At 46.7% G+C, this 18722-nt stretch overlaps 1 protein-coding gene across 2 annotated transcripts in view; it reads right to left on the reverse strand.

Annotated features, from left to right (window-relative positions):
- RASSF8 (Ras association domain family member 8) overlaps positions 1–18722 on the reverse strand; it is a 60439-nt gene that overhangs the window by 33995 nt on the left and 7722 nt on the right. Inside the window, exon 2 of one of the 2 annotated variants that reach the window (XM_080913895.1) lies at positions 3088–3189. The exons of the other annotated variant lie outside the window; for it this stretch is intronic. The gene's annotated coding sequence lies outside the window, so the exon portion shown is untranslated. The remainder of the gene's footprint in view (positions 1–3087; positions 3190–18722) is intronic. 2 annotated transcript variants of the gene reach the window in all.

Below are 18722 nucleotides of genomic sequence, written 5' to 3' on the forward strand. Positions count from 1 at the left end.
GTACCACACAGACACCCTGGCACTGCCTTTCTCCTATATGCTCTGACCTACTGTGTTAGTTCACACTGTGCGTACACTTCCTATATGCTTTGAATTACTATATTAATTTGCACTGCAGTGTTTCTATAGGCTTGAAGCTCCTATATTCTCATTTCAGACTTTCTAAGATGCTTAGAACTATTGTACCAAGCTTTACACTTCCTATATACTTTGAACTACAGTTTCTTTTTAATGAGCAATTTAAAAATATATACATGACTAATGTTTGCCTTTGAAGGGGAGAAGTACTTTTACAGAATTTAGGAAAAGTAATGAGCAGGTGGTATGTTAGGAAAGATCCGTCTACAGTAACTGATTTTTTGCCTTAGAGAATATAATTAAGAAAAACTAAACTATTTCAAGTGATATAAAACCAAGTTTTACTTAAACTTAAAGTGGTGCCCTTGTGAGTAACTTCACCTCATGAAAGACGGCCAGGAGGTTCTCCATCCAAGACTGTGTCAGGACAATATAGTCTGACCTCTTTAGGTTCTTACATCCCACGAGACCACAGCTAGCTCTAGCCACAGAAGGATGTGAAAGGTCTGTAATCTGTTTACACACTTAGCTTCAGGAGCATTCCTGAAACTCTGTCTGACAAGCCCAGGTGGATTCACTAGTGTCAATAGGGAAGGGTACAGTGAACAGCAAGTTAACATGGTCATAGAACTGAAACAGCTCTCCAACTGCATGCGATCAGTGAAGACGGTTTCATTCACATCCATGACTACGTGTGAATACCTACACACCACTGTATATAGAGGGAATAGGAAACGAGGCAGGGTCTAAAACAAAGATTGCTAGGATCTGAGTGCATGTCCCCTCCAAAATGCCTTCAACTCGATTAAATATGCTGAAATTCACCTGCCATTGAAACAGCATCAAGAGGTGGGGCCAAGACAGAACTACCCTCATGCATAGATTCACACCATTGTCTGACTCAGGGGTGGGCTCCTCATACAGGATCCCCCTTTCTTCTTTTTCTGGACTGGTGCCTCCTAGTTAGCCTGGATTACACAGACAGAGATGCGTACAGAAGCCAGCAGCCTCACCTAGAACTGTGAGCAGGTAAGTCTCTTTCATCAGAGAACGCCAAGTCTAAAGCATTTTGCTACAGCAACACAAGACTGAACACACCAAGGGCACTGCTGGGGTACCTTGGTCCCTGCCCCTCCTCCCCGGAAGCAGGTCTCCATCACACACAGGCATGCAGTGCAATATTAAGAAGAAAAACCTTCAATTCCACATTAGTCTGCGCTCAGGAGCTCAGTCTGATACTTCATTTTCATAAGCAGCTCACATCAATAATTTTATCTCTGTGATAAAACAGCCTTTCAAAATTCATACAGTAAAATTTGGGACAGCTGATCAACTTTACATGCTGTGTTCTTTTTTAAAGCAACTGAAGGTATGTGTGGAGTTCAGAGTGACATTCAATACAGGGGCTTCTCAAAACATGCTAAGTGGCACAGGATGGGCAAACTATTTCCCAGCGACAGGTTTCTGTCGACAATTTAAAAGAATTCTCGTAGCCAGAGGCTCTTAGTTTTTTAATTATGGTGCATTAATTGTACTAATTACTGGGTGTTCCTGTGACATTTCAATAAATGCATGTAATGTTCTTTGAGCATATCCATCCCCTTATTACCCTTTTTTGTCCTCTCTACCCTCTGCCCTTCTCCATCCCAGGGAAGAGCCCTCATGTTTCTCTCCCCTAAATTCTACAGGAGACTGTGAGTCTGGTTTATTTTACTTAACATGACAACTTCAGTTCTTTACATTTTCCTGAAAACGACAAATACCTGTGTGTCAGTATGTGTGTCAGTATGTGTGTCAGTGTGTGTGTACACGTATGAGTTTATGTGCGTGCGTGCGTGCGTGTGTGTGTGTGTGTGTGTGTGTGTGTGTGTGTGTGTGTGTGTGATCCATCTATCCATCCACTGATGGGCACCTAGGCTGATCCCTTAACTCTGCTATTTATGAACACTCAGGTTACAGACTCTTCCATTTTCCACACACTCTAAAGTAAGTAGCCATGCACATGTGGGGTTCAACTACCTGCACAGCTTAAGCTCCACCACCTGCACTAAAGCATCCATGCCCTACTCCAAATGATCTTCTTAGTGATTATCATCGTGTAGACTGCCATGGAGAAGAAAATCAAAACATTTTCTTTTCTGAAACCATATCCTATTGTATACAGACACCTGTCTGAATACAGGGTCAGATTAGCCTTACTGTACAAGTAAAAGCTCCACTCTCTTGCTCCCACACACTTGTTCCCAAGTAAGACTCCAGCACAGCATACCACAAATGAAAAACATTAACAAGTTGACATTAAGTAACAGTGTTTCTAGACCAGTGGTCCATGAAAACCATATTCCAATACTTTAATACTAGACATTCACATGTACAAATGGACACCCTGACTCATTTACTTCTCATCACATCTTGTTTCTTTCACATTTTATTAAGTCACACACTAACAGTCACATGGAGATCCCCAAGTGCCAGCTCCTCAGAGACATGTCCCTTCTCCTCAGCTTTACTCAATAAATGAAGTTTCAAAATGCTAAAACGGACAAACTGTTCCTGGTCTTCTAAAACCAGTAACAACATGATTAGGTCACAAAAGCTCCTGTCCTGGGGAAAGCAAAGATGGTGAATGCAATCAAGATGTTCATTGTCACTGGGCCTGGATGCCAAGTCAAGTGTGTCTTGCTGCAAGTTACTGTGCCAACTTGAACTGCAGAAAATGTCCTGCTCTACCATGCCGTTTCCTGTGAGGTGTCACGTCCAGCCTTTTTAAATCTTGGTACAAACTGTAACCACAAACACTTCCTTACAAACTTTATTCAGGAATACCTTCATCTAACCCTTTAAACCAAATACAAGAATATAAAATATTTTCCACTAAAGCCACATGGATCTAGAAGTGAAACTAAACATACATGTGTGTGGGCTTGTACACAGGCACATAAACACAGACACACAGACTATGCCAACACCGATCCTTATTGCCAGAAGCTCAGGACATCACCACCAAACCTTCATCCAGAGGGTTCTTGCAGTCCTGGAAGGCTGGAGAGCTGAGTCCTTCTCCTTCTGACTAACACCTTCTCCATAAAGGTCTTGGGGAGGCCCGTCGGCCTGTTCAGAACGGAAGGGAAGACAACTAGTCTGTAAAATGCATCCTATTTCACTAAATATGTCTATTCATAGAAATTATATGCTTCAAGGGCTGGCAATGGCTCCGAGGCTTAGCGTGCGACCTGCTCTAGAGGAGCCAAGTTCAGTCCCCAGTGCTTATGTCAGGCTGCTTCCAACCAACTGAAACTCTAGCTTTGGGGGAACCAACACTTGCATCTGGCCCCCACAGGCACAGTACACATATACCCAGGCACACACAAACACACATAAAATTAAAAGTAATATATATATATTTTTAAAAAGAAAATATAGGACACAAAGTTTGTTATTGCTGTTTCAAATGTAGAAACCTAACAAGCTGACTTATGATAAAAGTGAAAATTATTCTCTATCATCACCCTCGGAAAGAAAAATGACTTGAAAATTATGCCTTCATGGAAAAAAAACCTGATTTAATAGATATTCTGACTGCAATAACATTAAAAAGTGTAACAGGCCTATGAACACAGAAACCGTGTTCCAGGAGTTGTGAGACTGCTAAGCTGCCCTGTTGTCCATCAAAGTTAACAGTAAAATTAGATGCCTCTAAAGGAGCAGGAGAGGCGGCTCAGCAGGTAAGAGCACTGACTGCTTTTTCTGAGGTCTGAGTTCAATTCCCAGCAACCACATGGTGGCTCACAACCATCTGAAATGGGATCTGATGCCCTCTTCTGGTGTGTCTGAGGACAGCTGCAGTGTACTCACACATATAAAAAAATAAACCTTAAAAAACAAAGAAGAAAAGAGGATGCTTCTGCGAGGAAGTCAGAAAGGACATGCTTTCTTCGCACAGTGGGCGAGGCCATGTCCTGTGTCCTCCAGGCAGGCTGATGAATGTGCAGCTGCAGCCCAGCTCTGTGGAACCTTCATGTATCAACAGGCAAAGCTGCAGCTTGTAAAGAAGGGAATAATGGTAAAAGGCAAGGGAATTTCTGTATTTAGTCAAGAATTACAGAAAATGAAAAGCTCTTCAGCAGCAAATCCCAAGTACGCCATCTGACCCTCACCTGCGTAACCCGAGGGCTGCTAGCTGGCCCATCCCTGAATCGATCACATCCTCAGGCACGTGCCCCACCCCAATCATGAAGGTTCAGTCACAGTCCTCTGCACAGAAAGCAGCTGTGATTAGAGACACTGACCAGCTGAGCACTGTCGTCCCCAGCCCAGGCACACAGCAGGACTATGAACAGAACTCCACAGGCCTCGGTGCTCACACAGATGTGATCAGCGGCCCTGTGACCGTCACTGTCTAACTCTCAACACTGCGGCTGAACTAGGGTTTCCTCTAACTCAAAACCCCATAGCAGGTTCTTCATGAGAACCGAACTAATAAGGAAATGGAACTGAAGGCTTGGGAGCCCTACTAGAACGTTCTGAGGCTATGCATTTTTTAGAAGATTAATTTATGTGAGACCTCCAAGGGTCATGTAATCACATAACAAATGAAGGGCTAAGGAATTTATGGCATGACAACACTGCTTTCCTTCAACAGTTTATTCACCTGTAAAATATGAACAGCTTGCTCATAAGTGATTCACTTGCCGCAACTAGGTCAGACTGCTTTTCCTCCTGAGACCATCTCTGAGAGACGAAGACGAGATGACGAAGTAGGCATACCAGAAGCAAAGTAAGCCAGGACTTGGTTGTGTGCACTGAAGAAGATTGCTGGGCTCCATTCAGGACAGTTCAGTGCCACCAAGGATGTCGAAGACAACTGTGGACAAAGCCAGGAGCCCTCCCAGCAGGGTCCTGTGGCGACCCCTCCGCTTTCAGGGGGACAACTGACAAGCAGGCAGAGCAGTGCTCAGAAGGCCAGGAGGGTGGAGATGCATCTGTCAAGGCAAGCTTGACCAGGCATGTTAACACGGTGGCGGGCCACCACCTCACACTGCAGCCCGGGGTCCCCGCTGAACATAACTAACTATGCATGCCTCCCGAAACTCTCGAAGGTTTCTCAGAGCAACCAGCCAGGGTGCAAGGGCTCACAGGCTGGCCTAGCTTCTGACTCCCTCCCTGCAGGGCTCTTGAGCAGGGCCAGCCATGGTGAGGTAGTGAGCTGCAGGGAAGGCAGAACCACACTGGTATCCTGCGGGGCTGACACAGGCACCTGAAAACATGCACAGTGTTCTCAGAGTGATGGCCAATTCCTACCTTAAAATAACGAGTGCCCCCACTTTAAGTTACTGTTTAAGTTACACACGAGCTGCTCTCCCAAGTCTTCTGTTGCCTCTCACCTCTCCCCCCACCCTCTGATCCCAGGTACTTAGGAGGGGTGGGTTTCTGTGGAGTTTCACCTAACACTTCCGTGTCTTTGGAAAAGGAATTCGGTTGTTTCTTTAAAGACCACTTAGCAGCCCAGAGTGCCCCAGGAAGGGTTTCTCACCCTCTTTCTCTACGGCCCAAAGCTCCCTGCAGCAGCATGGGAACTGCTTGCACAGTTACCAGTTAGCCGTTTGGAAAACCACCTAAAATGAGTGCTAAATATGTTGAAGGAGAGACCTGGAGAGTTGTTTTAGAGAACAGAAACAAAGCTCTGCCACGCTTTCCCTTGGCTCGAACAATGACCTGGCTCCCCGGGGGACTGCCTGGCAGCACTCTGACCACTCCATTGCCTAATGCCTGGAGAATGTGAGACGTGACATCTTGGCCATGGAACGAGAGCTGACACAGTCTGCTTCTGCCACATTCACACTGTGCCCTTCACAGATGTCTGTGCATCTATTTATAGGACGTTTAAGGGCCAGGCTAGTTACTGTCCGCCATTTTACCATTTTTCATAATAGACTCAAACATGAACTACTTTTCTTAGGAGTAAAAGACACTCCCACCCCTCGCCCCTCAACAAAACTCCATTCTTAAAGTCTTGGTCACAGAATTACATGAAACAGTAATCAAGAAGTAGCCCAGGTATGATACATGTATGCTCCAACACCAACAACACAACCCACACTGAGATGGTACACCTACAACACAACCCACACTGGGTTGGTACACCTACAACACAACCCACACTGGGAAGGTACATCTACAACACAACCCACACTGGGAAGGTACACCTACAACACAACCCACACTGGGAAGGTACACCTACAACACAACCCACACTGGGAAGGCACACCTACAACACAACCCACACTGGGAAGGCACACCTACAACACAACCCATGCCTATGATACGCCTACAATACAACCCACACGGGGATGGTACACCTACTATATAACCCCATACTTGGGGCTCAGTAAACATCACAGAAGAGGAAAAATTTTCATAGTGTGTAAGACGTACTCACGCGCGCGCGCGCGCGCGCGCACACACACACACACACACACACACTATATAATGAGGAAACTGCACCCACAAACTATTCATCAAAACAAGGCCTAAACAATGACCACAACCAGTTGAAAGAGCAATGTGAACAGGGGAAATGTCACGAAGCCCCAACAGTGGATGGAAAGCTACAGGCAACCATGGGCTGCTGAGAGAGGGGAAATCAGTCTTCTCTGGAGACAAGCCCCTGACAGATATCCAACTTAAACATGTCAGCCCTAAAACAAACTGATAAACATAATCAACACACACTAAAGGGACTCAGCAGGTGTTTGTGTGTGTGTGTGTGTATGTGTGTGTATGTATGTGTATGTAAAATTAAAGAATAAGAGGTCTGTGTTCTTACTCCAGAACACACACCGAGTGTGATAATGGAACATACAGGGTTAAATATTTAAGAATAAAGTGAGCCCTGGGGACAGACTTGCATAGCCACCCATGGTGTGGTCCAGAAGGTACGAAAACTAAGAAAAACCAAGACAAACAGCACATGATTAGGCCAGATTTTGAGAGCAGATATTCAAACTGACGGAATGTTACAAGACAAAGAAACCACAAGGAACAGATAGAAAAGCCACCCGGCACTGAGGGGACACACAGCACTGAGGGGACACACAGCACTGAGGGGACACACACACAGCACTGAGGGGACACACAGCACTGAGGGGACACACACACAGCACTGAGGGGACACACAGCACTGAGGGGACACACGGCACTGAGGGGACACACACACAGCACTGAGGGGACACACACAGCACTGAGGGGACACCCCAACACTCTCCTGTCACCCAACAGCACGACACAGCACAGCCTCTGATGGAGGCTGGTTCACAAAGGGGTTCAAGTGACAGGCAAGCCTTACCAAGAGGGGACAATGAACTTAGAGCTCCCACAGGTGAGGACATGGCCTTTTCTCAGCACACTAGGGTTCCCACAGGCTTCCACCCTGCGCTGTCCCTTGCACTCTCTCCTCTTCTATACCACGGAGCCCTCACCTCATACAGAAATGTGAACCACCCTGAAAAGGACAAGAGGAGGCCCTGACAACACAGGAACCTGGCATACTAGTGTGTGTGTGCGTGTGCATAGGTGGTGGGGTAGATGACAAAAAACCCTCTCTTCTTTCCCTACAGAGACTGATAGAGTAGGTGAGATTAGTTTTCAAATCAAAGAAAAAATTCTAATCAGAACAAGCCCCAGCTCCACTGGACTTTTACATCAACACAAATGAAGTCCCAAACACTGGTGGAGAGAGCAGTCCCCAGAAATCCTCCCAAACGCCAGAGATAAGCAGCTAACCCCATCACCACCTGCTTCTCGGTGTGGACTAACCACCTGTTCATAATGCTGCTCCCAGAAGGAAACCCCAAGATGGCCGAAGAAAGCTAGTCTCTTTCTTTTCTAATGGTCTAAGAACGGGAGTGCGGGGAAAGCATGTTCAAAGGCTGAGGGAAGTCCATCTTCTAAACTAGCACAGATGGCTGTCCGACAGATGAAAGTAGCTGGGCTGGGACTGTGGGAGGAGGGGCCCGCCTTACAGGAGAGCACTCCCATGTCAGCGCTGACTTAGAGACTCTAGTGTACTTTGAAGGGTATCAATATGAGATATTCCACTGGTGAACACAAATTACTCTAGGCCGTTGGCATGTTCAAGCTTGTTTTAAACAATTAACTAGTTTCTTAAACCGGCTGCATGCTGGAAGCTAATCTTAAACTAAAGCTCAATTTCTGATTGAAAATAAAATGCACACTCAGTAAAACACTCGGCTTAAAGATCATGGGTGTCTTTAGGTCTTACTGCCATTTAAGCCAAGGTTTGTATGTGGCCTGTCACCTGTCACCGTGCCTGAAGGAAGGTCCACTCACTAACTAGGTCCTTTCTGCAATTACAAGACCCAACAGTTTGGGGTCCATTTTGCTATGCTTGTCTCAGCTCCTCTTGAAAGCACAGGATGGTGTCTGTAATGCTGGGTTGTCTCCAGGATCAAGAGAAAGCTCCTATGTGACAAATGACAGCTTCATACAGGAGCAGAGTGGCTACATGACTTAAAACCAAGTCTCCCAGTAAGTATACAGCCTGTATGTAAGAGCCAGCCATGTCTACCGTAGCTACCCAACCGCTCAACACTGCATCTAAGCAGGACACCACAATCCAGCACAGGAGCCTAAGGAGCACGTGCTCTCGCACCCTCTCCCCAGGCCGATTCCATCTAGCCAAGGTCCACACAGTCAGTGTGGTAGCCATGACCACAAATGCTAATTTAACCTGGCTCTGATGTGTTAAATTTAGTCTTTGTTTAATGTTTAGGCTGTTGTTTCAAGCTGTTCTCCTTAACTCTCCTCTGTAGCTCCCACTGTGAAGTGAATCTCGGCCCCAGTGGGTGGTGCTCTTTGGGGAGGTTATAAAACCTTTAGGGGCACAACCTGTAGGAGAAAGTACACTACATGGGCAGGTTTGAGGGTTTAAAGCCTTGTCCCATTTCCTGCTCTGTCTGCTTCCTCTGTGCAGCAGCTCCTGCCCCTACTCCATATGGACTCCATCCTTCTGGACGTATGAGCCACAGTAAACCCTCTCTTCCCTAAGTGCCTTTAGTCATGGTGTTAGTGATAGCTGTGTCTCTTCTTTAAGGTGTTTGGGCTATGGTGTTTTACCACAGTCACAGAGAAGGGATGGCTGCATCTCTGCCTTAGTTAGGGTTTTACTGTTATGAACAGACACCATGACCAAAGCAACTCTTATAAGGACAACATTTAATCCAGGCAGTTTTACAGGTTCACAGGTTCAGCCCTTTATCATCAAGGCAGGAGCATGGCAGCATCCAGGCAGACATGGTGCAGGAGGAGCTGAGAGTTCTACATCTTCATCTGAAGGCTGCTAGCAGAATACTGACTTCTAGGCAGCTAGGGTGAGGGTCTTAAAGCCCATGCCCACAGTGACACACCTACTCCAACAGGGCTACACCTCCTAATAGTGCCATTCCCCAGAGCAAGCATATTCAAACCATCACAATCTACACACATTCTTGTTCAAGACTCCCCCTGCTTTCCCTATTTTTATTACAAAATGGAAAAGACACAAAACACATGATCCAGCTTATCATTTTAAAAGATGGTTCTTCCCCTTCCAAAACAGTGGATACTTGTACAAAGTGGTACCTGCTACTTTCATTTTCTTATAATAAAAGGTACTAGCCATGAACTGTTTTTTTAAAAACCAGTGTTAAGCCAATTGTTACGGTGTACACCTTTAATCCCAGCACTAGATGGGGCAAAAGCAGGTGAATCTCTGTGAGTTCAAAACCAGCCTGGTCTAAATAGTGAGGTCCAGGAGAGTCAGAGCTGCATAAAGAGACCCTGTCTCAAGAGAGGGGGGCGGGGTCATTATGGATGCTCGCAAAGAATTTTCCTGTATATCATTGAAACTAGGGTTGCCATGGTGCCCACAGATCAAAGCAGGAGACATAACCAGAAGCTATAGTTACCAGAGGATGGCTTTGAAAATCATGCCTCCAAAATAACCAAGATTCAGTGGTGCTGGCAGTAATAGCAAAGATCATTCAGGGATGGTCAAAATGGCCCTGAGGAAATCAGTCTGGATTATGAGGAGAAGCAGAGAGGCAAGTCCAGGTCTACTCCTGCTGTCTGGCCCAGCAGGGCCGTCCGTCCGGACGGTAAGTTATATGCTTTCTCTATATGATGTTAACATGCTTCTGAGTCGCAGGTCCCTTTCTCACGGAGGTCCAGTGAGGCAGATGTTCTGAAGGAGCCTGCTTCCTCTTGTAGACCTGGACACGGCTCTGTGCTTCTCCTCATAATCCAGACTCATTTCCTCACCCAGTCTTTCCCACTGGGTTCTCAGCACGTATTCTGAAGCTTTAAAAAAAATGTCCCCAAGCCTCAAAAGCTTGTAGATCTGTGGAAGTCTAACAAAAAGTGCCCAGCGTGACCTGGCATATTTCAGTCAACTCAATGTTCTTACTATTATTTAAGTCCAATTATTTAACCTAAAGCTCAACAGCATGACAACAACAACAACAACAGAAACAAAATGGGTGAACCTCAACAACACCCAGAAGGAACCCTGAGATCTGGAGCTGCCTCCATCACATGCTGGCAAACGGGGGATGGGCAGACTTCACTGCCCTGCCCCAGCTAATCACAGCATTTACTTTTCAAATGAGATGTTGTGCTAACTGAGATAATGGGCAAGCTGCTACCATACATTTTCTTAATACAGCCTGGAAGGGGTCTTGGTTTCCTGCTCTGAAGAGAACTTATAATTGCAGGTGCCACAGCACAATGGTCAGTTAGCCACGCCACATGCTCATCCGCAGTCAGGAATCTGTTACCGTGAACTGGCTGGGACTCCCTTGGCTTCAGAAAGTAGGATGAAAATATAAAGTACCCAGGGTTGGAATCCCAGATTTCATACCTACATTTCCTAAGGCACCATCTTGCTTTTACCTCTGTGAACCTTAGCCGAGGAGTCACCTTTTCCAAGAGAATTTTCTTAATCCCTTCCTGTCTTACAATGGAAACAAAAACTGTCTACCATTCTGCCCTTTGGCTTCTCACCTCCCACCACAGTTAACCAAGACGTCCTATCTGCTGTCGCCTGGTCTCCAGGATGGTCTATGCCCACCACTCTTGTGGTACCCAGAACACTACCCAGCTCTGGGGCAGAAAAGCTGCATCGTGAACAGTTCAAAACCAATAGTGGTGAGCTGTCCGTGTCTTGGAATCCTGGCTCTGCCCCACCTCTGCCAGCCACTATGGGTTTGGACAAATTTTGTGGTTCTGGCTTTAGAGAAGTTGTTGTGATTTAATATAGATAATTAGCACCTGGCAGCCCATTCATATGCTATCATGAATAAATTGACCATATATTGAACAAGTATCAGGGGCTAGAGAGAAAACTCAGTGGTTACAACACTTGGAGCTCAGTCATAACTGCCAGAGATCAGACCCAAGCACCAATGCCACATGATTTGCAAACCATAAATGCCTCCAACTCCAGCTCCACGGATTAGGTGACTGGGTACATGTACACATGCACGCACACACAAGTGTACACATATAATCGTGCATACACATGTATATACTCAAGGGTGCACATACAAGCATACACAGCATACACATATGCACACACAAGCATGCAAACACATGCACACACAAGTGTGCACAACACATACACACTCATAAATAAAAATATTTTAAAATAAAATCATCTCCATTACATGAACTCTTCTGCTTTCCTGGGAAGATCAGTGTTAACTTGCTCATCTCCAAAGCTTCCTGCCCTCATCTTCCTGCTTTCCTCTGTGATAGGATGGCCGTTTTCACGCTAAGACTCTTCTCCCTGTTTCTAGGGAGTCGTGGGTTCTCGTTCTCTCTGACTTCTGGTTGAGCCAACTGCTAGCGCTCCTGCTGCTGGATTCTCCTCTCACCCACGCACGTGCTCCAGGACAAGCTTATTGGCCTTCAACTGCGCGTATGTGAGACCAGCCAACAGATGATGCTCATATGTGTCTGAAGGATGGCTGGGCTATCTGCACTGCAGGCCAAACTCTTTATTTCTAACCACTTTCTAGGGACGCCCCATTCAGAACTAAAAGCAACACTTTTTTTTTTCTCTGTTCTCTCAATGTGCTTTCGCTAAACGGTTGTGATACTGACTGGATTCTTTCTCTCTCCAGCTCTGGTGGCGCCTTAGCTATAAACGCCTTCCTCACACTGGGCAGTGGTGGTGCACGCCTTTAATCCCAGCACTAAGCAGGCAGAGGCTTACAGATCTCTGTGAGTTCGAGGCCAGCCTAGTCTACAGAGCAAGTTTCAAGACAGCCAGGGCTGCACAGAAAAACCTTGTCCTGAAAAACAAAACAAAACCCTTCCTTCTAGCTCCAGAAACATCTGCATTGTCTATGGCACCTGTGACTCCCAGGTCTCCCAGGCTGAGAGGAGCAACTCTCTGATCAACAGTGTCACCAGGGTGCCAAGCCTACACAAAGCTGAGCCCTTGTCTTAATTTAAAGTACTTTGGACTGTAGACAGTGACACTTGTCATGAATCCCAGGGCTCCAGGAGGCCAGTGGTCCTGTCTTTAAAGTCAGTACAGACTCCAGATGGTTTCCAGACCATCTGTGAAGAACCAACTGTGTAACTTCTGAAAAGAGCAGAAAATGTTTGTAAAGGAAGAGTCTCCATCTTTTGATATATCCATATTTTAATTTGTACACTTAATTGGCAAGTCACACTGCTAAAATAACTCACTAAATTAACACACCTAATTTGCTAACATTCAGTGGAACACAGTCTGCAAGACTGAAGAAAAGAAAAGGTCACCAGTCTGCAGCGCAGCTATCCTGGGTTATTTGATTACTAAGAGCCAGAGCCTCTATCCCACGGGGAAGGTAGCCGACAAGATGCTCACGAGCAAACCCCACAGAAGCCAGGCTGCTGCTCTCTGAGCCACTCACATGGTGTGGCCACAACCTCAGTCCTTTCAGAGCACTCACGTGAGGTCCAGCAGAAGTGGAACACACATATCTCTCACACTGGGGCTGCTGGGCTTGTTCACGGGTAAGAACTGAAAATCACCCATGTGAAAGGCTCTGAGGAGCTCAGCTGAAGGATCCCAGGAAAGGAAAGTCTCTCACTCTGGTTTCCAGCATGCACTGCTGATGACTGTAGCCTGCCCACTTCAGCTTTGAGCTACAAACCAGCAGCTCTGGTTATTGCCTGTGAAAGGTAAGAGCCAAGTTAGGTGCAGACAGAAGTGTGGGAAAGAGCTACTGCTCTGAGGAACCCATGTGAGAAAAACCAGCTCAGGGGGAGCAACAAGCAGGGAAACAGCCGAAGCTCTGGAAACCACAGCTCTCCCTGGCATTGCTGCAGAGGTCTTCCAGGAATGCTGTCGGAGGGGGAGGTATGGCCACCACAGCAGGTAGGGAATGCAGACAGCCTGAGCCAAGCCTGCTGCCTTGCAACAAAGCCCACACCCCTCACATTATCATCCCAAACTCAGTGTCTCTACTATGCCATCTCCCCAAAATTCTCCACACAGCCAGTGTTGTGTCCATATGTAATCTGATTTTTGACTTTCTAGATCAATAATCAGAGCTGGCACTCAGAGTTGGGGAAATAAGTTAAGAAAGTGGAAATGACAGAAAAAAAACTCTCAATGATAAGCACTCCAGGTAAGATTAGAGGCAGGTTGGGGTGGGGGGTGGGACTGTTCCATGTCCTTAAGGATGAGACTGGAGGCAGAGTGTGTCCTGGACCAGCCTCTACCATGTCCTGATTCCCACTACATCATCTACCTCTGCATCTGCCTGACATTCCTGCTCCTCTAACATCTGGTGTATGCTGTCTTCTAAGACACTTCCTAATTTGTGAGTGACACACACTCAAGCATTTCTTATACACTTCATCGAGCTGAACCGGGGCCTTGCACATGACACCTGAGCAGGTGCTCTACCACCGTGCTGCACCCAGGCTGGACAAGGGCACACTGTATGGACACACACCCAGGTCAGCCTAGGGGTTTTGTTTAGCTTTTGCTAAATGATAAGCTTTCTAAGATGCAGATGTTCCTCTCTTCATCACCCAACTACTCCACAGAGAGCTCCCTCGACATCGGGAGTGTAAAGTCTGTTGAGTAAACACAAACCGGCTAAGCCCTTCTGTACTGAAACACTGCACAGCACTCAGAGGTCAAGCTCATTCTAACTCAGTCTCAACACTTTTCAGGGTACAATCTGAACAAGCGGAAATTTCATAAGTCAGCTTGCTAGCAAGCAAAGGTAAACAAAGCTTAGGAGGCTATCCTTTACCCCAGGGCTGGAATTTTACACCTCACCCTGAGCCTGCCACTCTTCCTGGCCCCAAGGTACAGTGCATGGAACCAGAGAACACAGGCGCCGGTAGTTTTCCAGGGACCATGATCTCTGAACACTGTGCCTCTACTCTGCAGGTCTACTTAGATGTGACTCCTCCCAGACTTCTCCCATCAGGCCTAGCTTCGGAAGATTTTTGTTTTTAAACTTTTCATTTTAAAACTAAGGGAACTCTCAGTTTCTCTCAGGCTACCTTATCTTCCCAGAAGCATTTAGGTGTGGCTCCAAGATCCTGGGATTGCTAGGATGCCTGGCCCCTCCTCCAATTGCACTTGGGAGATAAGAAGGGTCATTACAGCACTCAGAGATGCTGAGTGGACCTATGATGAGCCACAGCACTGTCCAATTCACCAACACCAGTGGACACATGAAGAGCCTGTCCCTGAGCTTACCTGTACTATCTGGCAGGGGCAGGCAGGGTACAGAGCAGGCCCAGAGAGAAGCTGTGCCTTCTACACACATGGACTTCACACTAGGGAAGTAAGGGTCACTTTAGAATCAATGTGAGCTTCACAGATTGTGTCCTCCATCTGGGCGCTGACCTCATGAAGTATAAGTGTGGGGACAGTCCCCTCTTTTTGACATATGGACTACATTTAAACCTCTTCTTGGGAAAACGCTTCACAGAAGACATTACAAATCACTACAGCCTACCTCAGGCTTCCTTCAAACAGGTGCTTGCCCTGTGGCTGTCAATGTGCCTCCCTCCTTCTTCTTCCTGCTGCTCACCTTCCCACCTGTACCATCAGGGGAAACAGTTTACAAGTGGCCCAGTTGCCCAGTGGCCAGTGGCCGGGACAAAGCAGTAAATCTGAGGCTTGCACACTGAAGGTCATGCTTAGCAGGAGGGTTTTTGCTGCCTCAGGAGCCGCTGGTCCCAAATCTTTTGTTTTGTTCCAGTGCAGACCTTGAAATCACGTGGTTTCACTTTCAGATGATGCCTTTCCCCACCTTCATTCAGAGAAGAAGCTGAGCCAATGGAAGACAGGCTCTGTTTTACTCCCGAAGGGCTCCTATGGGGAAACACTATAGGTTGCTGGCTTATAAACAACAGAACTCGGTATTTCCGAGGTTCTAGAGGTGTCCTGGAGGTCAGGTAGAAACCTATGTCCCGGCTCTCAGGGGTTCTCCAGTGCCATGTCCTCACACCATAGAAGACTCGGGAACTAGATTCCTGTCTTATAGTTAGATAGTTAACTCTTGTGTAAGAGCATAAGGGATCTGCCTTCACAACTGCACCTCCCAGACTTCACCTCTTCATACATACCATCCGTGTGTGTGTGTGTGTGTGTGTGTGTGTGTGTGTGTGTGTGTGTGTGTGTGTGTGTGTGTGTGATCAACAAATACTGTAAGGAGGCATGTGAACCTTTCAAGTCCTAACAGGTCACGCTTCCCCTCCAGTAGCCACACTGAGGAACACTGATTTTCAAATGAAGTTCAGGCCTCACAGAGAACAGTTTAACTCAGACTCATTACCTGAGATTAATCCTCAGTCAGTTTACTTGGAAGATAACATTGTATTTAACTGACCGAGGAATAAACGAATCTGGGGATCAAAGGGTCGGTCCCATGACAGACTAAACCAACAAGAGCGAATCTTGTCCTCTGACCCCCACAGACATGTGCCACAGGCACATCGGTTTTGGTATGGCCCTGTTTGCTCATTCCCTTTCCTATGTCCCATGGTCTAGTCTAATTGGCAAGTGCCTTTTCAAGCATGTATAAACTTGCCTGTGTCTCTTCTGGGAATATAATAGGGTGGAAGAGAACATGTTTATCATTCCGGAGGCCCTAGGTTCAATTCCAAGCACATAAAAATAAATACAACCAACCAACCAATAAAACAGTCCCACAAACAGTACCTTTCTTCAGTTATAAAATATACATTCATCACAGAAAAAACCGGAAAATAAACAATAAAGGAACAGGACTCAAAGTCACCAATAACATGACCGTGCAACCTATAATCACACTTGAGCATGTCGCGTGGCCCTGAGTGATCAATCAGGCACTAAGGAGTGCCGGTAAGATTTTTATGAGAACATAAAACTGGTCAGTACAATGGGACACCTAAGAAGCTGAAGCCTGGGGTTGGGCAAACGCTGATGGTTTCCTTTTTCCTGATCTGGCACTTGCTTCATGTTCTGCTTGAGACAAGACAGTGAATCCATTCAACAGACAACTACACCAAGAATCCAAGGAAAAACAGTTGCGGGCTACATGTGTATCCAGCAGATATCCAGCATGGCTGGATGATGCTTTCTAGAAGCCCCATGGTGTACTTGCAGGGAAGACTGCATGAACCAGCCTGGGAAGCCTCACTCCTGAGTGTTCCCATCTCAGCTGCAGACAGCAATGCTACTCTGGGAGCATAGAAAACTCCTGTGTGGTGCTTCATGCTTACAGTCTATGCCTGCTGCCAAAAACACTAAGTGTTTTACCAATACTGCTAGTCCATCATCTCTGAGCATGAAGATCATGGTACTGTTCAAGTACGGTACAGTGTGGCTGCAGAGAAAGAGATTGAATGCGGCTGCACAGTGAAAGACTTCTGCTTCTTCACCCCCTCACCTAGACCCTCACCGTTCCAGGGTCGGGGATGATGAACCAAGGGACAGAAGGAGCGACTCAGAAATTTGCTCTTTTTAAATCTGTGGGATGGCTCTGTTGCAGTAAATATTAAAATGAAAGGCTTACCTCTTTATCGGGCCCCCGCGGTCTTACTTCTCGGACACTGCTTTAGTATGGAGCCGAGCAAACTGGCTCCTTTCCCAGGCGGTTCACTCCACCCACCCTGCTGACTCTGTCCCTGGTGGATACGACCCCCCAACCCCATGCATTTCTTTACCCCACCGCCTGGCGCAAACATGACTCCAAAGCCTTTCATGGTGGGTTTAGATATTAAATTCTCAATCCACAAACCCTCTACACAATAAGATTACATCCAATGGAAAAAGATACAAACTGCCCTTCTATAAGAGATAAAAAAGACCATAAAATCCCTTAAAAATATTCATATCTACCTATCGCCAATCATGGCCACCAGGATCTAGGTCTGTTTTCTCCAGCTCCACCTTAATTTTTCTTTTCTTTCTGCCTCCTCTTTCGTTTTTCTACCTTTTCTGCCTCTCCACTGTCCAATCATGTATATCACATTAACATCAATCTACATGGCATTGCCAAACTGGTCCACGTGAGTTCAGGGGCCAGGAAACTGCCTGAGATCTGAAAGGCTGGCTACTGATGAACACACCAAAGCCCTTGAATCATGGCCAGGGGTGAACCTGGACATCAGGGTCACTTAGGGGTTCTGCAAGGCCACAAAATATTATGAAGAAGCCTCTGGTCTCAAGAGACTTTCATGCAGACAAAGCTGCTCCACTTTTGAAAAAGATACCTCACAGAACACCCACAGCAAGGGCATTGCTGGCTGTGCAGCTTCAAAGAGCCTACTTACACTCCTTGAACTGCAACAGGGGACTGCGAGCGAGCTCACAGCCTGCTTAGTCCCTTTGAACTCAGGAACAAATGAGCCAAGAGGAGCCCCTCAGAAGCTCACCTGTTTGAAGTGGAGTGCTCCAAAATTACCACACAAGGCAATAGAGAGGTAGGCATGCCCACGTAGAGAAAAGACTAGCTCCCAGGGAACTGAGCACCTCTACAAGGGACAAGCACCGTCGGGCTGGTTTTAAAGCTACTCCATGGAAGAGGGGCTGAACCTCTTATTCCCATGAACAAACTGCGTCTTATCAGCCATTACCACAAGACACCTTGATTTGGTCCTGCTCCAGCTATTAGGCACACAGGATGGATGAGGCACGGGAGGACAGATGAAGCAAGAAGGCAGGACAGTCACCTCATGCTAGGGCAGGAGACTAGAGCCTAGTGTACAAGCAAGACCAGAGTCAGGTCCTAGGTGACAACCTACAGAAATGATCCCTGAAAGTTCTGACCGGGGACAGCAGGTGAGGAGCTGCCCACGTCACAGGTCCCCAAGGCCCTTGCTCTTCTTACCAGTCAGGCCCCTTGCTCTCTCTGTCCTCAGCTGAAGGACACTGTGATGAGCAAGGGGACTTGGTACCAGTCATGTGGGTTGTGCTCTCTACAAAGCACACCAGAGTTACTGTTGCAGAGGTAGCAGTAAATACCCTGGCTTAAGTCCTACTTACATCCCGGGGTTTGAATTAGCCCTGCAGACACCAACAGTCTTCACCTGAGCCAGCAACGCATGCAGGGCAATGTCATATAAGGAGCCCGGGTAAGTGG

Source organism: Micromys minutus (genome assembly GCF_963924665.1).
Source record: "Micromys minutus genome assembly, chromosome: 3".
Lineage (NCBI taxonomy): Eukaryota > Metazoa > Chordata > Mammalia > Rodentia > Muridae > Micromys > Micromys minutus.